This window comes from Stigmatopora nigra, chromosome 20 (assembly GCF_051989575.1).
Source record: "Stigmatopora nigra isolate UIUO_SnigA chromosome 20, RoL_Snig_1.1, whole genome shotgun sequence".
In the NCBI taxonomy this organism is placed as follows: Eukaryota; Metazoa; Chordata; class Actinopteri; order Syngnathiformes; family Syngnathidae; genus Stigmatopora; species Stigmatopora nigra.
Window position 1 is genome coordinate 6,545,032 of NC_135527.1, and position 12,135 is coordinate 6,557,166.

Consider the following 12,135-nt stretch of genomic DNA (forward strand, 5'->3'; position numbering starts at 1 on the left):
AATGCACCTCTATTGGTGTCAAAGTGGAGGTCCGGGGGCCAAATCTGGACCGCCGCATCATTTTGTGTGGTCCGAGAAAGTTAACCATGAGGATGTTTTAAAAGGCACAAGTACCACTATTGGTGTCAAAGTGGAGGTCCGGGGGCCAAATGTGGCCCGCCGCATCATTTTGTGCGGTCCGAGAAAGTAATCATGTTTTACTTTCTCGGACCGCTCTAAATGATGCGGCGGGCCACATTTGGCCCCCGGGCCTCCACTTTGACACCAATAGAGGTGCATTGTGCTGCTTAAATTATCCTGATGGTTTACTTTCTCGGACCGCACAAAATGATGCGGCGGGCCACATTTGGCCCCGGGGCCTCCACTTTGACACCAATAGTGGTGCATTGTGCCTTTTAAAACATCCTCATGGTTAACTTTCTCGGACCGCACAAAATGATGCGGCGGTCAGCATTTGGCCCCCGGACCTCCACTTTGACACCAATAGAGGTGCATTGTGCCGTTTAAAATATCCTGATCGTTTACTTTCTCGGACCGCAAAAAATGATGCGGCGGGCCAGATTTGGCCCCCGGACCTCCACTTTGACACCAATAGTGGTACTTGTGCCTTTTAAAACATCCTCATGGTTAACTTTCTCAGACCGCACAAAATGATGCGGCGGTCCAGATTTGGCCCCCGGACCTCCACTTTGACACCAATAGAGGTGCATTGCCCTGTTTAAAAAACATCCTAAGACAGAAAGTCGATTCATGGTCGTTTATGAGAACCAGTGCCGTCATTACATCTCCGGTCCACACGAGGGCAGCGTAGTCGCAACGGTTGTTTGCAAAGCGCTCTTATTGAAAGAAGAAGATCCTCCAATGCGGAAGTCGTGGTAACCAGCAACCGATCAAAACAATCCTTCCACGCATCATTTTAGGTAAATGCAGTCTTTTTAAGCGTACTATGCGGTCAATAGAAAAAAGATACGAAGGTGCGACTGTTAAGCGTGTCAGAATCATGACCAGATGAGGTGAGTGGACTCATCCGCTTCATATTAGCGTCATTGTTAATGCGTCAACTGTTCGTTCGGTCGATTGAACACGTTCTCATATCATTGTTCTTTTATCCATGTATTCACAGCCAGGTGCATCTTTAATGCTTTTTCCTCGCATGTGCAGACTGGACTTGTTCCTGCAGGCAGAAGGCTGACTTCCACTTGCCATCCTATGACCACCAACTTTGTTTTGTGTTTATTTCATGACCAAGGCAGACAAGGCACTTGTGTATTTGGTCGAACTTTGTGTTCAATGTGTTCCCCAGCGTCAGCTTCATCTTCCTCATACATGATGTGCAATATTCATCTTGAGCCCTCTCCAATAAAGTAACAAACCATAACATTTCCTAATCCCTTGATTTTGTGTTGTGACTGTATGCTTGTATGAAGACATGCAATTTTATTCTCGACAAGACATGTTGGACCTAAAGCCCTCCTGTGGTGGTTTTAGGGCATTGCACTTTGCAATGGCTTTTCCAACCAACTACGTACTTATGTAGAATACCTGGACTCACATATTGTCCTGAATGTGCCTCAATAGACATGTTCTAACTTTCTGCCCTATTGTGGCAGTTTTCAGGCATTGCAATTTGCAATGGCTTTTCCAACCAACTAAGTATGCTGTTTCCTTGTACATACATTAATGTAGTACATACCTGGACTCCTCTCACATATTGTCCTATGAGTGTGCCTGAATGGACATGTGGTGTTTTGCTGACATCTCGTGGCAGTTGTAAGCATTACACGCTGCAATTTCTTTTCCAACCAACTCCTTGTTACAAGTGCATCACTGTAGTACATTCATAGACTTCGCTTGCATCGAAATGCGCTAAGTGTTTTGGGTATTATTTAGGACTTCTACGGGAGAAATTTCGGCGGAAATCCAGCCAAGGTGGCGAATGGCATAAGTCATTGCCTGCGATGCAGGCGTCCCGGGTTCGATTCCCACTCTCAACTGCATTAACGAATTAAATGCTAGAGTGGCAAAGGCAAGAGAGAGGATCGAACCCGAGTCCAAAGTATTCGCAGTCAATGTCTTTAACCATTAGACCACCAAAGCTTTGCAAATACATAAATTGGAAGTCATATTTACCCTATTTTTTGACAGTCAACCGAATGTGAGTGACTCAGAATGGGACATATACACTATGAGATTGATGTCAGTCAGCTGATCATTAGTCTCATGAGTAGAGCATTAGACTTTGGCTTGGGAGACCCGGGTACGAGTCCCGGCCGTCCGCTTTTCAATTTGAAGGACACATTCAATTTATTTTTTAAACTTTTATTTTTTTAACGCAATTACGTCACTTCCGAAAAACTATTTAAAGAGAAAGCATTTTCGCAGTCGGTCTATTTCATTCAATGAATGCTGCGCGTCGCTCCACACTGGAAAGCCAAAGTAAGTACTATTCCCAAGTCTTTTCACTTTTTATTTGATACTAATTTACATTTCTCTTGTTTCAACAGCTCACAAATGTGGAAAAACAAGCAAGTAAGTACTTTAAATATTGCAAATCAACCTCGAAAATACTTAATGGTCTACTTTCTTCCCACAGGCTGCAGTTGGTAAGTATTTTGAATATTCCAAATCAAGCTCAAAAATACTTAATGGGTCTTGTTTCTTCCTTCACAGGCTGCAGTCGGTAAGTATTCTGCCAAATGGTCCACTTTGCATGAACAATGGCTGTTAACCATACTGTTTGACTCTTTCTCCTTTTCTTTTGCAGGTCACTTCCAAGATGTCCGACCCTGCAGGTAAGCACAGGTGAAACGAGCAAACATTTGATTCACGTGCAAATCTAACCTTCTATTAATCTGTTCCAGTAGCTGAAAGTAAAGTGATGAAGTTTGAGGTAAGAACGCCTGAGATAACTTACCATGTCCAATTTTGACTTCTGTCTTTGATTCTTGCAGTCGGATTTCATCCACGACGTCGTCCAGTAGGTTAGTGCACACTGAAACACAAAATGGTGGACGTGAACACTGTCCAACTTTGGCGTCTTTTTACGCCACGCTTCTGAACTATGTTGTACCTTCCACTCTCTTTGGCTGGCTAGTTTCCCCGTGTCCACCGGAGGGCGCTGCAGCTCAAGGTAACAATCAATGTTCGTCAAGCTTAAATGTACTGCAAAGATGAGTCAAAGTGCACCATTCAGACGGTAAACACGACTAAATTAAATGCTCACCCACTTTCTTGTTTGCAGACTCATTCCAGTGAAGACACCATTTTGGAGACCTGCCTTGACCCCGCCCCAACTGCTGCCTGCACCTGTGAGACAACGAGCTGATTATCTTCAATGCTAAATTCTGGAAATAAAATAAAAGGACAAAATGTTTTGCCTCCGTGTGAACTCCTTCGTGACAATTGTCTGGATTGCAATGTAGTTCTTCCACAGTCGTCCAGTTGAAGTCCAGATGCTGCCCTCCTGCTCAAAAACATGTGACATCGCATCAAATGAAGTTCTTCCACAGCTGAAGTCCACTTCTTCCACAGTTGCTGCCTTCCTGCTCAAGTCAAGTACAAGTGACATCGCATCATTCTAAGGTAAGTCATATCGTCGTTTGCACAATTCTTTGAATGCACTTGACTTGCTTGTCTGCACTTTTATCTTACTCTACTGCATTTCTTACTGTGCTGCATTTCTTACTCTACTACACTTCTTACCCTACTGCACTTTTTAACTTGCTTGTCTGCACTTTTTGCTCTACTGCACATTTTAACTTACCCTACTGCACTTAACTAACTTGTTTGCACTCGACTTGCACTTAACGTACTTGGTCTGCACTCGACTTGCACTTAACTTACTTGATTTGCACTTGACTTGCACTTAATTTACTTTTTTTTGTCTTCAGGTCTCCACACTCTGTTCCAATCCGACTCCTACTGGTTTGAAGAAGAACTTCAAGACATCAAACATTGTACTATTGCTCTGAAAGAAAAACAAATAAAGTTGAACAAAAAACAAACTTCTTTCTTCTATCATTTTATCATTCTATTTTATAAAAAATTTCTATTTTTTAATTTTTTATTTAATTTTTTTGGGGGTGTGGTTATGTAAATGACTTGCCAGCGAATGGTGGAAAACTTAAATTAGATTCACTGATTGGTTAAGAATAAGGAAGTAATAATTGAGCGCTGCCAGTTGATTGGTTCTCTGGGAGGGGGATGGCCATTCACTGATTGGTGTAGAATCAGGAAGTGGAAGTTGAGTGCTGCCACCTGATTGGTTCTCTAGGAAGGGGCGTCTATTCACTGATTGGTGTAGAATCAGGAAGTGGGGAGGTGAATACTGCCATCTGATTGGTTCTCTCGGAATGGGTGGGCTTTATTCAGGGGGGGCTGGCTTTGTACCGGGAGGCGGGGTTTCGGTCCAAAAAACCCCGTTTTTTGGAAAAAAGGGGCGTGTCCGGCCAAATGCCGGGCTGTGATTGGCTGTCCCGGTGGGCGAGGCCAGGGCGGGGCTAAATCCAAATTTGCATAGATTTGCATAGAGGGGAGGTGGCTAAATCCAATTTTTAAGGCCTCTGATTGGATGGCCGAAACGTGACACGTCTTGTTGCCGGGAAGATTTTCTGCTTTTCTGAGGCCCCGTTTTCCGAGAGCTCTTTTTGGTGGACGTTTTGTGCCCCAAAAGGACACATTTTGAAGGAAAACATCTATTTTTGACTTAGTGAGGGTGCATTTAGCAAGAAAAGACGAAGACAGATTCAATTTCAACAATGTATTGTTAGCAAAAAATGGCTTTTTTGACATTCTGACGGCATCAGATGCCACTGCAGAAGCTGAAACGTGACACGTCACATACCCAGCCAGGTCACGACAGTGTCCCAAAGCCATCGGCTGCAGCGCAGGCCCGTCCGGCGGCACCGTGTACGTCCAAAACGTCCCCAATCCTGTCAAGAAGACGACAACGAGAGCAGTCAGTGACCATTCCAGCATTCATACCACATTAGAGACACATAATTAGTCTGCTGATAATGACAAGTAACCTTACATAAAAGGATGCGAGTGCAAAATAGCATTAGCATCATGTACAAATAATAAGCCTACCTATATTTACATGTAACTTTACATAAGATGATGCGGGCGCAAAAATAGCATTGACATAATGAACAAATAAATAGCATTAGCATCATGAACAAATAATTAGCCTACCAATGTTTACATCTAACGATACAGAAGATGATGCGGGCGCAAAAATAGCATTGACATAATGAACAATTAAATAGCATTAGCATCATGAACAAATAATTAGCCTACCAATGTTTACATCTAACTGTACATAAGGTGATGTGAGTGCAAAAATAGCATTAGCATCAGTGACGATTCTTGCATTTATATGACATTACAGTCACATAATTAGCCTAGCCATATTTATATGTAACCTTACATACAATGATGCCTGAAAATAGTATTAGCATCTTGGACTGTATGACCTAGAATTACATTATTATTTTGAGCTCTACACGGGTGGTCAAATAAATGTGATTCTAATTCAAGCTATTCGATTACTAGAATGATAAATAAATCTTAAAAACATTCTTTTCAATACAAATATACATTGAATGGAGCATTTCCTACCTTTGTTAGCACTTGTGTGGCGCAGGTTGATGGACGTGGAAGCAACTCCATCTTCCGGGACTCCACTCCTATAAACAAAATGACATTTTTTGTTAGCACTAATCCAATTTGACTCAGATCGCATAGTTTAAACACAAAACATTTAGGAAAAAGCCATTTTTTTGCCGACAAGAGACCTCTGAGGCCCCTACAAATGTGGCCTTTTGCACACTTTGCCTGAAATGGGAGTCTACTGACCAGAAATAGAGGATGTGCACATTGTTAAAAGATGCACATCATATTTTGAGCAACTTTGGACACGTATCAGGTACAATTGGGGGTTTTGGGGGCCAAAGGTCTAAGGAGGTAACCCCTCCACTTAGTCACAATCACTGGAGCGCCTATGAAATCGGTCTACTCAGGCCAATTGACTATGAACACAACACTAAAATCTCACCAAATATGAACAACAATTGGAAAAAGTATACAAGGGGCTCAAAATGGGCAATATGGACACAACGCCATCAACATGGCACATCATAATCACTTATTTAAGATTTGAAGGGCAAGAAAAGAGGATGTGCATGCCCATTACATTTTACATCCATCCCACCCACCCAAGAATATTAGTCAATTAATAGTCAATGTAACAATTTCATCAAATGTCAACATTGTTCAATGCATTATTTTCAGTCAGGCTTGTCCTCATGCTAGATCCTTTAAAAGCATGAGAAATTATACATTCTTCAAAAGCAAAGGTCAATATGTGTGCCATGTTGTCATTGATTGGGGAAATGGTTCATTCAATTGTGGAGGTTGGCAAAATAATTTGATCTGATCTGGGTTTGGAGGATCAAGCTGAACAGAAAACAAGTACACGTTTTACGAGTAGAAATATTCCCCAAGAGGCGTTTGAAGTAGACATTTGCAGCATTGCTTACCTTATTCCTGACTTTCCTTGTCCAGCCTGCAACGAGCGCACAAAATCAGCACAAAAAACTCGAAAAAACTCCCTTCTTGCGGACTACTGTTCGTGTAATCTATCAAACGTGACTCGGTTGTATTTACTGTAAATTCCCCCATTTAGATCATGCGATAAAACGCCGAAAAAACAGCTTACAAACAAAAGGACACGCAATGAATTCGTCTCCCACTTCCTGGGTTTCTCTCTGACGTCAGTCTGGGGAACTCCAGGATATAGCGCATGCGTAAATTCCCTCGTGTGGAATGACATCAACGACTTCCGCATTCGAATCATCTTCTTCTTTCAATAAACAGTGCTTTGCAAACAACCGTTGGGATCTTTGCACCGTCGTGTGGACAGAAAGTGTAATGACGACCCGTTTCACGTTAACGACTTCCGCATTCCAGACATCTTCTCTCAATAAAAAGTGCTTTGCAAACAACCGTTGGGATCACAGTGCCCCTTGTGGACTGGATGTGTAATGACGGCCCCGCTTAACATAAACGATTTCCGCATTCGAAACATCATTTTGTGTGTTCACAATAAATAGGATTCTGACCAACACTAATACATAGGATTTATGACTTGGAGTAATAAGAAATATAAACTAAATACTTTGGTTATGAATACTAATACGTGGTAATATGTGTATGTTTTAACTGTGCTAAAAATTAAATACAAGTAATTGCAGAATAGTAAGCACCATAAGACAAAATGTACACAAAATCATTTTATTGTAACAAATTAGATGAACATAGTTAAACATGAAGTGTTTCCATAATTCACATATATTGTTGCAGCTCTCTCAATGGTGCTGACGTGATGGAAAAAGAAGAAGGAACTTTGAGTCTTTTTTTTAATAAATAAGTACCTATGTAATAATATAATAATACATAATGTATATACAAGACATAGGAACATAAGTTCTTTTTAAAATAAAAAAAACAACAAAATATTAATGCTCCAACTCATTGTCCTCTCTGACCCTACCCATCCAAACCCAAGGCCACGCCCTCTCTGTAAAGTTGGATAAAACAATAACAAGTGCATTTCAAAGGACATACATATTTCCTATTGGCTCTATGACAAAATCCGCAGCCAAACAGTGACACTTAGTGACACCTATGATGGTGGCGACACTGAGGATTGTAATATTGATTGAAGGTCCCTATGACATTTATCCGTGACACGGATTGAAAGATTATATGCAATGATTCGTGACATACAAATTCCCTATGACAAAAAACAACCTGTCAATAATCATAATGATGTCTTTAACATGTCTCAGTGACTGTTGTACCGTTTCCATGACATCATTGCTGAAACTTAATAAAAGCGCGACTTGGGACTTGGGAAGAGGAGAAGGTCCGCTGAGCCGAGCCGAGCGCGAGTCCATCATGGACTCGTGCCTCCAACCTCTCCCGGCCGCGCGGTTGCTTTAAAATATAACACAGTCTCATGCCTTGTTTTTCCTTCGTGCAGGGTTGGTAAGTATGGGGATCTGTAACTTCAGACCCAACACTCTCCCTGTCATACATTACTGATTTTCATGCTGGGCCTGGCACTGTCCCGCTGTTGTTTCACCTTGGACTTGCCCGCTTCGGCGTCATGGGACGGCAGCGTTTTAGCTTTGAACACCTTGTCGAAGAACGTAAAGTTGGCCACGTAGCCCCCTGACGCGCTCAGCGACATGACGGGTGGGAACTCGTAGCCCCAGAGGTACTTCGAAAAAAAACGACATAGGTACCTATGTCTTTTTTATCGAAAAAAAACGACATAGGTACCTACGTCGTTTTTTCCCATAAATACGACGTAGGTACCTATGTCGTTTTTTTCGATAAAAAACACATAGGTACCTATGTCGTTTTTTTCCATAAAAACGACATAGGTACCTACGTCGTTTTTTCCCATAAAAACGACGTAGGTACCTATGTCGTTTTTTTCGATAAAAAACACCTAGGTACCTATGTCGTTTTTTTCCATAAAAACGACATAGGTACCTACGTCGCTTTTTTCCATAAAAACGACATAGGTACCTATGTCGTTTTTTTTTATAAAAATGACATAGGTACCTTATGGTTTTCCAAGTGGAGGCCTGGGGGCCAAATCTGGCCCGCCGCATCATTTTGTGCGGTCCGAGAAAGATGTTTTTTAAACAGCACAATGCACCTCTATTGGTGTCAAAGTGGAGGTCCGGGGGCCAAATCTGGCCCGCCGCATCATTTTGTGCGGCCCGAGAAAGTAATCATGGTTTACTTTCTCGGGCCGCACAAAATGATGCGGCGGGCCAGATTTGGCCCCCGGGCCTCCACTTTGACACCAACAGAGATGCATTTTGCTGTTTAAAAAACATCTTTCTCGGACCGCACAAAATGATGCGGCGGGCCAGATTTGGCCCCCGGACCTCCACTTTGACACCAATAGAGGTGCATTGTGCCTTTTAAAATATCCTCATGGTTTACTTTCTCGGACCGCACAAAATGATTCAGCGGGCCAGATTTGGCCCCCGGGCCTCCATTTTGACACCAACAGAGGTGCATTGTGCTGTTTAAAAAACATCTTTCTCAGACCGCACAAAATGATGCGGCGGGACAGATTTTAACAATGACGCTAATATGAAGCGGATGAGTCCACTCACCTCATCTGGCCATGATTCTGACACGCTTAACAGTCGCACCTTCGTATCTTGTTTCTATTGACCGCATAGTACGCTTAGAAAGACTACATTTACCTAAAATTATGCCCAGGAGACGAATTGTTTTGAGCGGCTGCTGGTTACCACGACTTCCGCATTGGAGGCTCTTCTTCTTTCAATAAGAGCGCTTAGCAAACAACCGTTGCGACTACGATGCCCTCGTGTGGACCGGGGATGTAATGACGGCACTGGTTCTCGTAAACGACCATGAATCGACTTTCTGTCTTAGGATGTTTTTTAAACAGCACAATGCACCTCTATTGGTATCAAAGTGGAGGTCCGGGGGCCAAATGTGGCCCGCCGCATCATTTTGTGCGGTCCGAGAAAGTTAACCATGAGGATGTTTTTAAAGGCACAATGCACCTCTATTGGTGTCAAAGTGGAGGTCCGGGGGCCAAATGTGGCCCGCCGCATCATTTTGTGCGGTCCGAGAAAGTTAACCGTCAGGATATTTTAAAAGGCACAATGCACCTCTATTGGTGTCAAACTGGAGGTCCGGGGGCCAAATGTGGCCCGCCGCATCATTTTGTGCGGTCCGAGAAAGTTAACCGTCAGGATATTTTACAAGGCACAATGCACCTCTATTGGTGTCAAAGTGGAGGCCCGGGGGCCAAATGTGGCCCGCCGCACAAAATGATGCAGTGGGCCTCCTTTTTGACACCAATAGAGGTGCATTGTGCTGTTTAAAAAAAACATCTTTCTCGGACCGCACAAAATGATGCGGCGGGCCAAATTTGGCCCCCGGGCCTCCACTTTGACACCAATAGAGGTGCATTGTGCTGTTTAAAAAAACATCTTTCTCGGACCGCACAAAATGATGCGGCGGGCCAGATTTGGCCCCCGGGCCTTCACTTTGACACCAATGGTGGTACTTGTGCCTTTTAAAATATCCTCATGGTTTACTTTCTCGGACCGCACAAAATGATGCGGCGGGCCAGATTTGGCCCCCGGGCCTCCACTTTGACACCAATAGTGGTACTTGTGCCTTTTAGAAAACATCTTTCTCGGACCGCTCAAAATGATGCGGCGGGCCAGATTTGGCCCCCGGGCCCCCACTTTGACACCAATAGTGGTACTTGTGCCTTTTAGAAAACATATTTCTCGGACCGCACAAAATGATGCGGCGGGCCAGATTTGGCCCCCGGGCCTCCACTTTGACACCAATAGTGGTACTTGTGCCTTTTAAAATATTCTCATGGTTTACTTTCTCGGACCGCACTAAATGATGCGGCGGGCCATATATGGCCCCCGGACCTCCACTTTGACACTAATAGTGGTACTTGTGCCTTTTAGAAAACATCTTTCTCGGACCGCACAAAATGATGCGGCGGGCCAGATTTGGCCCCCGGACCTCCACTTTGACACCAATAGTGGTACTTGTGCCTTTTAGAAAACGTCTTTCTCGGACCGCACAACATGATGCGGCGGGCCAGATTTGGCCCCCGGACCTCCACTTTGACACCAATAGAGGTGCATTGTGCTGTTTAAAAAACATCCTAAGACAGAAACTCGATTCATGGTCGTTTATGAGAAACATTGCCGTCATTACATCTCCGGTCCACACGAGGACGTCGTAGACCGACGGCTGTTTGCAAAGCGCTCTTATTGAAAGAAGAAGAGCCTCCGATGCGGAAGTCGTGGAAACCAGCAGCCGATCAAAACAATTCGTCTCCTGCGCATAATTTTAGATAACTGTAGTCTTTTTAAGCGAACTATGCGATCATTAGAAACAAGATACGGAGGTGTGACTGTTAAGCGCGTCAGAATCATGGCCAGATGAGGTGAGTGGACTCATCCGCTTCATATTAGGGTCATTGTTAATGCGTCAACTGCGTTCTCATATTGTTCATTTTTCCATGTATTCACAGCCAGGTGCAGCTTTAATGCTTGTTCCTCTCTTGGTGCAGACTGGACTTGTTCCTGCAGGCAGACGGCTGATTTCCACTTGCCATATTATGACCACCAACTTTATTTTGTGTTTATTTCATGACAAAAGCAGACAGACAAGGCACTTGTGTATTTGTGTGAACTTTATTTTCAATGTGCTCCCCAGCGTCAGCCTCATCTTGCTCCTATAAATGATGTGCAATATTCATCTTGAGCCCTCTCCAATAAAGTAACAAACTATAACAATTCTTAATTCCTTGATTTTGTGTTGTGACTGTATGCATGTATGAAGACATGCTATTTTATTCTCTACAAGACATGTTAAACCTGATGCCCTCCTGTGGCAGTTTTTGGGCATTGCACTTTGCAATGGCTTTTTCAACCAACTACGTACTTATGTAGAATACCTGGACTCACATATTGTCCTGAATGTGCCTGAATAGACATGTTCTAACTTTCTGCCCTCTTGTGGCGGTTTTAAGGAATGGCACTTTGCAATGGCTTTTCCAACCAACTAAGTATGCTGTTTCCTGGTAGTATGCATTAATGTAGTGTACCTGGACTCCCCTCACATATTGTCCCATGAGTGTGCCTGAATGGACATGTGCTGTTTTGCTGACCTCTCGTGGCAGTTTTATGCATTACACGCTGCAATTTCTTTTCCAACCAACTCCTTGTTACAAGTGCATCACTGTAGTACATTCATAGACTTCGCTTGCATCGAATTGCGTTAAGTGTTTTGGGTATTATTTAGGACTTCTACGGGAGAAATTTCGGCGGAAATCCAGCCAAGGTGGCGAATGGCATAAGTCATTGCCTGCGATGCAGGCGTCTCGGGTTCGATTCCCACTCTCAACTGCATTTACGAATTAAATGCTAGAGAGGTAAAGGCAAGAGTGAGGATCGAACCCGAGTCTAAAGTATTCGCAGTCAGTGTCTTTAACCATTAGACCACCAAAGCTTTGCAAATTCAAAAATTGGAAGTCATATT

The 12,135-nt window shown here is 43.3% G+C and overlaps 3 long non-coding RNA genes across 5 annotated transcripts; 2 read left to right on the forward strand and 1 right to left on the reverse strand.

The window, feature by feature from the left end:
* Window positions 1–857: 857 nt before the first annotated feature.
* LOC144213761 (uncharacterized) lies at window positions 858–2,710 on the forward strand. Its single transcript, XR_013330104.1, has 3 exons — window positions 858–1,013; window positions 1,124–2,436; window positions 2,505–2,710. It is a non-coding gene; the product is annotated as an uncharacterized LOC144213761 (long non-coding RNA).
* LOC144213759 (uncharacterized) lies at window positions 2,447–6,787 on the reverse strand. 3 transcript variants are annotated; one of them, XR_013330098.1, is made up of 7 exons: window positions 6,540–6,787; window positions 5,620–5,687; window positions 4,844–4,931; window positions 3,228–3,967; window positions 3,071–3,162; window positions 2,915–2,992; window positions 2,447–2,786 (listed from the first exon to the last, which is right to left on the reverse strand). It is a non-coding gene; the product is annotated as an uncharacterized LOC144213759 (long non-coding RNA). The 3 variants fall into 3 exon arrangements; XR_013330099.1 differs by having other exon boundaries at window positions 3,224–3,967; XR_013330097.1 differs by having other exon boundaries at window positions 3,071–3,967.
* A 4,095-nt stretch (window positions 6,788–10,882) lies between these two features.
* On the forward strand, window positions 10,883–11,390 carry LOC144213851 (uncharacterized). Its single transcript, XR_013330138.1, has 2 exons — window positions 10,883–11,038; window positions 11,126–11,390. It is a non-coding gene; the product is annotated as an uncharacterized LOC144213851 (long non-coding RNA).
* The last annotated feature ends 745 nt before the right edge of the window (window positions 11,391–12,135 follow it).